We start from the raw sequence: 11,626 nt of genomic DNA, 5'->3' as shown, positions 1-11,626 counted from the left end.
TGTCAGAGCTGAGCCCAGACACAGGGACAGAAATTATTTTGTGTTTTCTCTCCAGGATGGGGAGCTCCTGGCACTCAGAGCACGCAGGGCATGGCACTGAATTTCCAGAGTTTGCCATCCCTGGGGTGAAGGCAGAGCCCTTTCAGTGCTCAGAGATCTGCCTCGACTGCTGGGCCCCCACAGACAAAGGAACAGAGAAACGTTTGCTCACTTTAAAGTTCAGGGAGTCCAGCACAATTTTACCTGACCTTTAGTTGAAGGCTTGCTCCTTCTGAGGATGCTGCAGACCTTTGCTGCTGTTCAGGTGAAGCTGCAGCCTGACCTCCAAAGCTTCACCCCAGCAAAAAGCAAAAAGCAAAAACCAAGGGGTATCTCATTAAAAACTAAAAAACCGAACCCCCCACACTTTAAATTGGTTGTTCAGGACTGAGGGGAGCTGTTGGAGGTGGAGAGCTCGTATTTCAGGTTTTTATTAGCATTGATTTAACGCGCGATTTCGCTGATGAGCCCCTTGATTTAGTGCTCTGAGCTGCTCCCTGCGCTGGGCTCGCAGGGGTTAATGCCCCGCAGCCGAGCAGGAGGCATTTGCGGGGTGAGCCCGTCCTAACTTGCCGGATAAAAGGCGTTTCAAACACGGACTGCACGGAGGAATTTCGGTTGATGGGTTCCTGCCTAGGCCACCCTTTCTCAGGGCTTACCCAAAGCTCCCGACAAGTCCTGACACAGCCAGGGAGAGGCTCCGGGCAGCGGCAGCTCGGGTTTAACAGCGGGAGAGAGAGAGAGAAACACCCCAAACTATTTGTTCTGCTAAATCGTCCTTCAGCACCCCCGCACTGGGGTTTGTGGGCTGGGTTTTTGGTTGCTTTTGGTGTTTTGTTTTTTTTTTTAAATTCAAGTGCGGGCAAACGGTTCAGTTCGCCTTCAAGGCAAGTTTTGCGCCTTAACCTCTCTTTTCCCAAGCTGTGAAGTGTAAGCAAATTATAATTTGAAATCTGAAGTTTCCCAAGTGCGTGGGAGACTTGCCAAAATCAGAGCTGGACCCTCCTGAGAGCCCCGGCTTTCCCAGGCACTGAGGAGGAAGGAGTTGGGACCTTCATCTGGCAAAGCCACCCAAACTGGAAACACCATTTGCAACTCCTTGCTGGGATGTGGAATTTCCATTTCATTCAAGGGATTTGTGTGTTTTGATGTCGATTTGTTTTGATGATTGTGAACGGCTCAGTTAGCCTCCAAGGCAAGTTTTGCGCCTTAACCTCTCTTTTCCCAAGCTGTGAAGTGTAAGCAAATTATAATTTGAAATCTGAAGTTTCCCAAGTGCGTGGGAGACTTGCCAAAATCAGAGCTGGACCCTCCTGAGAGCCCCGGCTTTCCCAGGCACTGAGGAGGAAGGAGCTGGGACCTTCATCTGGCAAAGCCACCCAAACTGGAAACACCATTTGCAACTCCTTGCTGGGATGTGGAATTTCCATTTCATTCAAGGGATTTGTGTGTTTTGATGTCGATTTGTTTTGATGATTGTGGTTCTTTAGAGGAGAAGCAACATGCAATGCTAAGGACTTGCATTGTATTCTGGTTTATTAATTTCATAGATAAAACCAGGACATATCTATAAGGCAAAATATTTAAATCTATAATCAGATTCCTTTGCAGGAATCCCAGAAATATCTTTATTTCATAGATGTAGGGATGGGTTGTGCTTTGATGGGGGAATGTTCCTAATAGTCTTAATTTTCATTATTTTTGTCTCTTTCACAGATGGGAAGCTCTCAGGAAGAGGCTGCACACTTTTTAAAGGGTTTTTAACTAATCAAAACTTGATGGTGCTCCAGGGCAATCCCATGAAATCCAGGATGCATCTCCCAGAAGAGACAGGGGCAGCCTGGCTGGGACAGGGGATGAGTTCCCTGCCCGGCCCGGGCTTCAGGAGGCACCCGAGGGGAGCAAACCCCAATTCCCACATCCCGTGGGGCCGGCATTAATGGGATTATCTCTCGGCTAAAGGGAAGCAGTACCTTAACACACTCCCAGTATGGCCAGAGGTCTTTAAAAAAGGTCTTTTGAGGAAAATCGCCTCCAGGCATTCCTGGCATTTTGTAAATCCAGGGTTTAAGGCCAGGAGGGACCCTGGCCGTTATCTGGTGGCACCTCCCTTGTAAAAGCCATAAAAGACAACAAAACCGCCTTGAGCATTTAATTTGCAGAAGCTCCTGGTGGCTGGAGAGCCTTCAATGGATGGAGAGCTGCCACATCCTTGGGTCAGCTGTTCCCACAAGGAACAGGACTGAGTGTCCAAAGCGGCTGCTTTGTTCCAGGCCAAATTACAGCGGTGAACACCAGGGACGTGTGGGGGGAGGAAAAGGAGGATTTCAGCCCAGAGAACCCCGCCAAGCACACCTCCACACCCACCTGAGCCAGCCTGGCTTCCCTAAGGGCACCTGAGCCCCCCAAAGCCCGCCCGTGCTCCCGAGGGAAGCGAGGACATCCATGGGTTCTGTTGTCCTTCATTCCACCGGAGTCTGTCTCGTAGCTAACCAGATTTCAGTGGAGTGAAGCACAAGAGGCATGGAGCTGAGCCAGCACAGAGGAGCTGCAGGGTGGGACACCGCCTGGAATTCGGGGTGCAGCGGGCAGAGACTGCTCTGCCATCGGAGAGGAGCAGCACGAGGGGCTCTGCAGTAACCCCAGTGTGTCCTGAAAATCCCCAGTAAGAACCCTCTGCCAGCATGTGCTTCCCTTCTGCATCGTGTGTAAAGATTAAAAAGTCTACAAAGACCACAAGCTGCTTTCTGGAAGGTTTAAATACCTTATTAGCAGGAAATTAAACCCTAAAGTGGATAAATGAGCTGTGTAACCTCATCCCTTTCAGTCATCTTCCCTCCAGGATGGGACAGCCAGGGAAGAAACCAGAAACTAACCTCGATCAGTGCACTTGCACCACTGCATTCCCTCAAAAACCTCTCCCTACAGAATCCCCAGTCATGCCTCCTCCCCTCCAACTTCCCCTGCCACACCACCTTCAGAACCTGTAAAAACTCCGTTAATATTTTAGACCCATTTATTTTGTAATAAAATTAATATAAATAAGATGGAAGTTGAGGGAGAACTCAGATTTTTCAGGCTGAGCACAGGATAGATCTTTCAAGGTGGCAGTGTAAATTCCTTGAAGGTTAATGCAGTTAAACATATTTGATGCATAAATGTGTCACATCCAACGCTAATCATTCACCAGTTGTAATTGCCTTTTCCAAGTCCTCACCTCCCTGAGACAAATGCAAAAAAGAATGACATCTGGCAAATTTAAAACAAAAAAATACAAATAATGTCTCGCTCCCATCAGGATGTATTATTTGCCTTGATAGATTTAGTAGCAGATTTCAGGAATTTATTGTCCTGTATTATTTCTCAGCTGCCTGCCCCTTCTCTCTGACTGATGGGAAGAGCGTTCAGGAACCACTTGCTGATGGTTTTTCCTACAAGCACAGGAAGCTTTGCTCCCTGCAAAGCCACAGCCTCCAGCTCCCACTGCCTGGTGCTGAGCTCTCCCTCTCAGCACGAGTCAGAGCTCCTGGTGTGTATTCCCAGAGCCACTCCTGCTTGAATGTCTCCCAAAACCAGGTTTCCCTGCTCAGTGCTGAGCTTACACTGAGTTCAAACCAAACCATTCCAGCCGCAGATCAGAGCACAAGAGGTTTGCAGAGGGGGCTGGCCAGCCCTGGTTCAGTTTTCTGTACTTTCCTGTCCATCTAATCCTTTATCTCTTGATGTAATCACCACCAAAACCAGTCCTGGGAGCTTTTCATGGAATGGTTTGCTTTGGAAGGTTCTTCAAGGCTGTCCCATTCCAGCCCCTTCCACCACCCCAGGCTGCTCAGAGCCCTGTCCAGCCCTGCCCTCAACACCTCCTTTCCCTGAAGGGTTTTCCTCAGAGCCTCTGAGAGTTCAGTAAGCCACTCTTTGCAGCTCTGGTGGTGGGTGACAAGGACACTGGGAAGAATTTGGAAGGTTTTTTCCCCTTTTTTATCCTTTTAGCAAAACCAGGAGTCCAAGTGCACCAGGGTAAGTCGAGCACAAGTGGATGAAAACCACACAGCTTTGTGTATTTACCAACTAAAATCAATAAAACAAGGGGTCCTGCCTTGCCCCGGGTCTGGAGGGCAGAATTCTGTTCTTCTGCTGAAGATCCGTTGGATTGGAGGCACTTTTTGCCTTCCCACCCTTCCTTCCTGCCCTGAGCTCCTCAGCCTCCCTGGAGGCCGGGGGATGAGGACACAAACAAAGCTGGGCATTAATGACGTGCTGGGGAACGTTTGCAGCACCCCAAGTCACATATTACCAATCCATTTGTTCTTTTTTCCCCGTGTTAAGGACATTTTGGGTAAGAGCTTTCCATACATTAAAGCAAGGCACATAATGAGCCAGCAGCCAAGAGCCGTGGACAAGGCTCTGTCAGCTCGGGCTGAGTTAGCAGAGCTCCCTTCAAGCTGACAGGTGCTGTGTAAATGCAAGCTCGTTATCAAAGCAACCACGGCTTGCTGCTCACACTGATGTAGCACCAGCGACAAGAAAACCCCTCCAGTCACTCTTTGGAGCAATGTCTGCAGTCTGGAGAGTGAATATTCCCGGGCCTTGGGGAGCAGCTGGTGATACAGATCTGGCAGTTCAGACAGGGAAGGCTCCTCTCGGGGGACAGCGGTGACATCAGGGCCCGGCAGCCAGCAAGGGCCACAGCAGGGTCTGCTCCAGCACCAGGAGCTCTGGGCACCTCACCCCCAGTGTCCCCTCCTGCTGCTCCTTGGGGACACCAAACCCTGAACCTCTGCAGCTCGGGGAGGGAGAGCTGGAGAACACCAGGAAGGGCTGGAATTGGGGATCGTGTCCCTGGGAGGGTGTGGGTGCAGGTCCTTGGCTCTGCTGAGGTGCATGGAAGCCTTCAGGCACAAGTAACCCTGGTCTGTAGGAGGAAAAGAGTAACACAAAGAATAACGCAAATAATTACACAATTAATAACACAAATAATAGCACAAAGAATAACACAAAACACAATTAATAACACGATCAATAATAAAGAATAACACAAATAATAACACAAATAATAAAACAAATAATAGCACAAAGAATAACACAAAACACAATTAATAACACGATCAATAATAAAGAATAACACAAATAATAACACAAATAATAAAACAAATAATAGCACAAAGAATAACACAAAACACAATTAATAACACGATCAATAATAAAGAATAACACAAATAATAACACAAATAATAAAACAAATAATAGCACAAAGAATAACACAAAACACATCTGCCACTGCAGCTCGGGAGGGAGAGCTGGAGAACACCAGGAAGGGCTGGAATTGGGGATCGTGTCCCTGGGAGGGTGTGGGTGCAGGTCCTTGGCTCTGCTGAGGTGCATGGAAGCCTTCAGGCACAAGTAACCCTGGTCTGTAGGAGGAAAAGAGTAACACAAAGAATAACGCAAATAATTACACAATTAATAACACAAATAATAGCACAAAGAATAACACAAAACACAATTAATAACACGATCAATAATAAAGAATAACACAAATAATAACACAAATAATAAAACAAATAATAGCACAAAGAATAACACAATTAATAACACAAATAATAGCATAAATAATTACACAGATAACCCTGAGCAGGGCACTCCCCACTCCAGGTTCACTGACTGGGCAGCACAACAGCAGCGAGTGCTCACCCACTGCAGCCTCCTGGCAAAAACTGAACTGTCAGGAGCTGAAAGATGCCTGAAACAGCTCAAAACCAGGTTTTGGCTTATTCCAGCAGAATATCTGTCCTTTCTGAGTATTCCCCAAAGGAAACAAGGTGAGGAATTGCACTGCTAAGCCCACGGAGACACACTGCTGGAAAAGCCACGAGTTTGCAGCTTTTTTAATGGTTACATTTCGGTGCAGTGCCTCGATGCCTCACTTAAAGCCAGTTTTGATTGAGGAGACAGCCAGGCCTCGCACAGCATTTCAGTATAAACCTTCAGCCCTTCGAGCTGCTTCAAATAAACACTGCCTTGTGCGGTGTTAACTTAGCCCAGCTCAGAAGCAGAGGGGAGGTTTGGATGAGAGGCCCTTTAGAAACCCTTTACAAATGTAGATTTGATTGACTGACTGATTGAACTTAATTGCAGACATTCTCTTAATTGTACACTTAATTACTGACACTGTGTCAAAAGATTTCTGATGCAGCACCTGGAGGACAACCTTGCAAGTGCCAGTCGGAGCCAGCTGCACCAGCCATGGGGAGGTGCCGCAGCTTGGAAAGGGGGGAAAAAAAAATCATAATATTTTAATAACATACAATTAGGGTTCCGCCCTCCCTCCGACGGGCGTGAGCACATGCACACAATCAGCAGAGCAGGAACAAAGGCTGGTAATGACGGCCTGGTGGCAGGGGACAGAGGGAGGGCGCGGTGCCATGGGGGTGGCAGCGCTGCCACAGCTGCCGGGCACCCCAAATGTGGGCGCTCTGTGCGGAACGAGGAACAAACCCACGCGGTTCGTTTTGGGGTTCAAGCCCTGCAGGTGATGTCCTCGGGGGTCACTGCGGTGTCCCTGCGAGGGAGAGGGGACAGCAGTGATCTCTGCCTGCCATGGGGGGGTCTGCAGGAGCTCTGAGCGTTCTTCTGGTACTTTTCAACAGCAAAAGGAGCTTTTCAGTGAATGCAAAACCCCAAAATCAGAGCACACCAAACTCCACAGACAAGCAGAGTGGAAGTGTTTTACACCTAGGGATCGGCAGTTTGCTCAAAACACCTGGAGCCTCGTTAATTTACCTGTGACATGTTGCCATACTTAATTGCCTTTGACAATTAGTAACATTTCAACACCTCCTTTAATGGCCCAATTATGAGAACACTTGTCTTCCATGCAGCAGATAGAGGAAAATAGATGGGTGAATCTCCAATGCAAAACTCCTCTGCAGGTATTTTAATGAAGAACGCAGAAAACAAACGCCGAGGAGGCCTCTGGGACGAGGTTTGGTGACACAGGAGCTGTGTGTGCCCAGCTCTGGCCCTCGGGGCTGGCACAGCCACCTCGCCATCATCACTGCCCAGTTAATTACAGACAGCACACTCGGGGCTTGATTCCTTCTCTCTGCTAACCAAGAGCATCCTCAGGACACCAAACCCTTGGGACAGGCTCGGGGGGAGCACAGAACCCCTCCTGGCCTCACCAGGTCCTGCCTGCCTGTGGGGATGTGTCGGAACCAAGCCCTGCAGGGCTGTGTCACCGCGGGCTGCTTCTCGGTGAGAGACACCAGAGCTCCTCAGGGCCTCCAGACTGGGAACACGCCCTGATCCAACAGCTCCTCTGGGCAGGAGGGGCCGGGGAACCTCGCTGCTGGTGCACGCAGAGCTCCCCAGCACAATTCCTCTTCTGCCTCCTCGCCAGTGGCTGGGATCGCGGTGCCACAGTCTGCTGACCGCTCTGCTCTCTCCCTGGAGCTCCCGAAGCAGGGCTGAAGAAAGCTGCCCAGCCTCCAAGCTGCTCCGAAGTGGCTCCTCCAAAAGAGCAGGTGGAGCCTCACCGCTGGATGGAGTTGATGGATAAAACAATGTTTTATTAAACTACTGTTGCATTTTGATTGAACAGCGTTTGGGCTACAGAGGAGCAGACATATTCCTGAAAGTAATTGGTTTTCCACATCTGCTTTCCTTTCTAATTGGACTAATTACTTCAGTGTAGGATCATGTTCACTACTCTCCAGAAAGCAAGAAACCTTGATTTACAGTGAGAAGAGCAGCAATTAGAGAGAATTAATTCATACGGCAACATCTAAATAAATCATATTATGAGAAGACAGCAATGTAATTATTGTGACTGGTGACTCCCTTGTGGAGAAACATCATCCTTAAGCTGAAATCGAGCAGCTCAGTCCTCCGAGGAATCCACCACACTCCTCTGGTTTCACAGAGCGTGTAGTCCTGATTTCAAGACCTAATTGAGGTGCATTGTCAAAAGCAATAGGTTCTAACACTCCTCGGGCAGCTGAGGCGAAGCAATCAAACCCTCGACAGCTCCGCGTTTGTCCCCGAACCCGAGGCGTGCTCAGCAGCCGTGGGCAGCAGATGCCAGCAGAGCAGAGGTGCAGCATTCCCGGCGGTGGGATCCCCCTGGGGATGAGTCGGGCTTTTCCTCCTCTCCCCCAGGTCTAAGCCCGTCCCGGGCTGGTTTAAGGGTTTAGTCAGGAGAACAAGCCGAGCCACGGGGGTTCAGGAGAGGATAAATCGCCTCCCTGCTCATCCCTGAGCAGCCTGGTGCCGCCCTCGGGATGGGGATGAGACTTCTCTGCTCCTTTGGCGTGCTGGGCTGTGCTGACCCCTCCTCAATCCCCCCGGCACTCAGCTTCCTTTCCCACCCAAACGCTAAGGCCTGATCCCGCAGGAATTAGGGAGATCAGTTGTCACTTTGGACAGGTGACAGCTGCAGGCAGATCCATCCCGATCCAGACAAACACAGCCATCACTCTCCATGGAAAGGAAAGGTGTTTAGCTCCGAGCCTGGGGGAAGCAAAGCCGGGGCTTGGGGGGTTTAAGCAGATTTAGGAGCCTCAGCTCTCTCTCTTATTATTTACTGCAATTCAAATCTCTCCTTTTCCTTCTGAGAGGTTTTCATTGCTGCCTTTAAATCTCAAAATGCTTTAAAAAAAAATCAAATAAAAATGAAGAATTCCCTCTGCACTGAGAGTTTATCCAGACTCAGACATTTGCATACATAAGGTGAGAATCCCTGGGGGTGGATTCCCTTCATCCCACACCTGAGGCCACTTCTGTGCAGAAAGCACATGAAGGGGGTGAAATGCTGCACAAAGGGGGTGAAATGCTGCACAAAGGGGGTGAAATGCTGCACAAAGGGGGTGAAACGCTGCCCCAGTCCAGCTGCTGTCTGTGCTCACTGTGTGACAGCCACAACTGGCAGAAATTTGGATTTCAGTGCTACGAGGAACTTCTCGAGCCCACCTGTGTGCAAACACCTCCAGCAGAGCAATAAAAAAACTCTCCTATTTCATTGCCTTGCTCCATTTTTATCTTCATATTTGTTACCTTAACCAGACAGGCCTGGAAACAGAAAAACGGGGAAATTATCTAATTACTCTGGAAGCATGGAAGAGATTTTTAATTGATTTTGGCCCTGTATATCCCCATCAAAAACACAGATGCAGAATGAGTAGAGGTCCGAAAAGAAAATTAAGGCCACAGGAAGCACAAGCTCCTTACAAAAGGAAAAAGAAGTGCAATAATAAATATAGCCAAGTATCACAACAGTGTAAGAACTATTTTGAAGGTAAGTGGAACAGCTAATAATTCCCAGCCATTATTCTTTTATCATTGTTCAGCTGAAGGTTGAGAAGATTTTAAAACTGCAATTATGAACAATAGATTTGCATTGAAATCAGCTCCTCTCCTGCCTTTATCCCTCCTCCTCCTCCTAAATAAAGAGGTGGAAGCAACAAAGAAAGCAACATCTCAAATACAAGCGAGAAAAGGGGGCTTAAAGGAAAATCCATACAATCAGATACTCCAAAAAAAGGAAGGCAAGTAGAGCCTGGCTCCTTGGGCATCTTAGACCCAGAGCAGCGCAGCCGGGCTCTCGTGCCAGCTGGTCAGAGAGAAGGAAATCTGCTGGGGACAGATCTTTGTGTCCTTTGGAGCCCTCCGGGGTCTCACCTGGCCCCTCTCAGCCCAGCCCAGGAGAGCCCAGAGCCCGCAGCTCCGAGCTGGCTCAGGGAGAGGCTTTCCTTGGAAAACCCTCGGGACAGAGGCAGCAGCATCCCTGCCCCTCCCAGCCTCAGCTCTCCTGGCCCTTTACCCTCCCTGAGTAGCTCCAGAAATTCAGAATCACTTTTTTTCTGGCGGAGCACTGCCTGCTGTGGATTTGGGTTTCAGTGCTGGTGTCTCCTTCCCCGGGTCTCCTAATGACCGTGGATTAATGAACAATTACAAGGCTTCATTCTCACTGCCATGTAATGCCAAGAAAGGAAGAGCATCTTTCTGGAACATTGTGCTTGAAAAACAAAGGAGAGCTTTGACTGTCAAGTCACTGATGTTCCCTCTTCACTTAAAAGCTTTCCAATTTACTTACAAATTATAGTGTTTTTAATGCAAATTAAGCACTAGAGAACATTCTTTCCTTCCCCCAGATTAGCAAGAACCAAATTGACCAAGAAAGCCAAACATGGGATCTGGACTCAATGAATATTTAAAATAATGAGGCTGTTTAATTATTCTGATTGGTGAAGGATGATGCTGTTAGAGCCTCTGAGCTGGTGACAGGGCTGGAGCACGTGGCTTTGCTTTGTGACACCCTGTGGTAGCCTGTGCTCTGGTGTTTTCTGTGCAAAGTGGGGTGGGATGGCACGCTCAGAGGCAGAGGAGCTGCAGAGAGGGGGGAGCAGCACAGCCCAGACCCCAGCGCCTGAGGGAAACCCAAAAACCAGAGTTCACTCCTCTGCTCCAACACCCCTCAGCCTCAGGGACCCTCAGTTTGTGTTGTCCCTTCCCAAAGCCGTCCTCAGAGGAAACGAGGAGAGCATTCCTCGCCAGGAGCCGCAGGGCCGGGACAAGGGGCTCACACTGAAATGGGCAACATTCGGCTTGGACACTGGAATTGTGCCCTGGCAGGGTGGCAGGCCTGGCACAGGAGCCCAGAGCTGCTGTGGGTGCCCCTGGACCCCTGGCAGTGCCAAGGCCAGGCTGGGAGCAGCTGAGACAGGGGAGGTGTCCCTGCCATGGCAGGGAGGGATGAAGGGATCTGTGACATCCCTTCCAGCCCGGGCCACTCGGGGATTCTGACGGCTCGGAGGTATCAGTGAGCTTTGCACAGGCCTAGCTGAAGCTGGTGACACCCCACCCTTCCCAGGGACCCTCGTGCCCCCCGCCAGCCCCCCTCAGTTCCTCCCCTCCAGCCGTGATGAGACCGCTTTGACCCCAGGACAGGAGCAGAGCCCAGGCTCAGGAGGGAGAGGCTGAAACAGCTGCAATTGCTGGCAAATCGTGCAGAAATCTGCTCAAAGTGGGCTTTTTTTTTTTTCTTGTTTTCTAAATATTTACCATTAATTTCTGGTTCAAACTGCTCTAAAGAGCTCCAGTGCCTATGGGTGGGATCCCAGCTCTGTGCAGAGCTCCGGGCACGGAGCTGCTCCCAAATCTCCCCCAAAAGGGGCAGCCCTGCTGCTCTCAGTGGCACCCCCAGAGCAGCAGTGCTGCAGCCCACCGAGCCCTGCAGCAGCCAGGAACCTCCTCTGCAGCTCCCACCGAGCTCTCCCTCTGCTGCCAGGGGCTGGCAAACTCCCCCTCAGCAAAAGAGAAAATAATTCAAGCTTCTACCTACATGAGCTACTGGGGGAAAAGACACAAAACCCACAAAAGCCAACTAAGCAAACAAAAAGGAGATAAAAGCAGTTTGCTTTAAGGCAGCAGCTTTCCTGAAAGCCCGCAGTAAATCTTTAAGATTATCAATAATGAACACATTCAATGTCTTTTTTCGTCTTCTTTTAAATCACTTCTTGCAGTGGAAAGAAATCAGTCCGGGGGGTAGTTCCTATGTGAGCTGCATTTATTATCAAGGGATTGAGAGTGC

This window comes from Onychostruthus taczanowskii, unplaced genomic scaffold (assembly GCF_017590055.1).
Source record: "Onychostruthus taczanowskii isolate IOZ18803 unplaced genomic scaffold, ASM1759005v1 scaffold97, whole genome shotgun sequence".
NCBI classification, from domain to species: Eukaryota; Metazoa; Chordata; class Aves; order Passeriformes; family Passeridae; genus Onychostruthus; species Onychostruthus taczanowskii.
The sequence above is the reverse complement of the archived record's forward strand: the minus strand, read 5'-3'. Positions refer to the sequence as shown.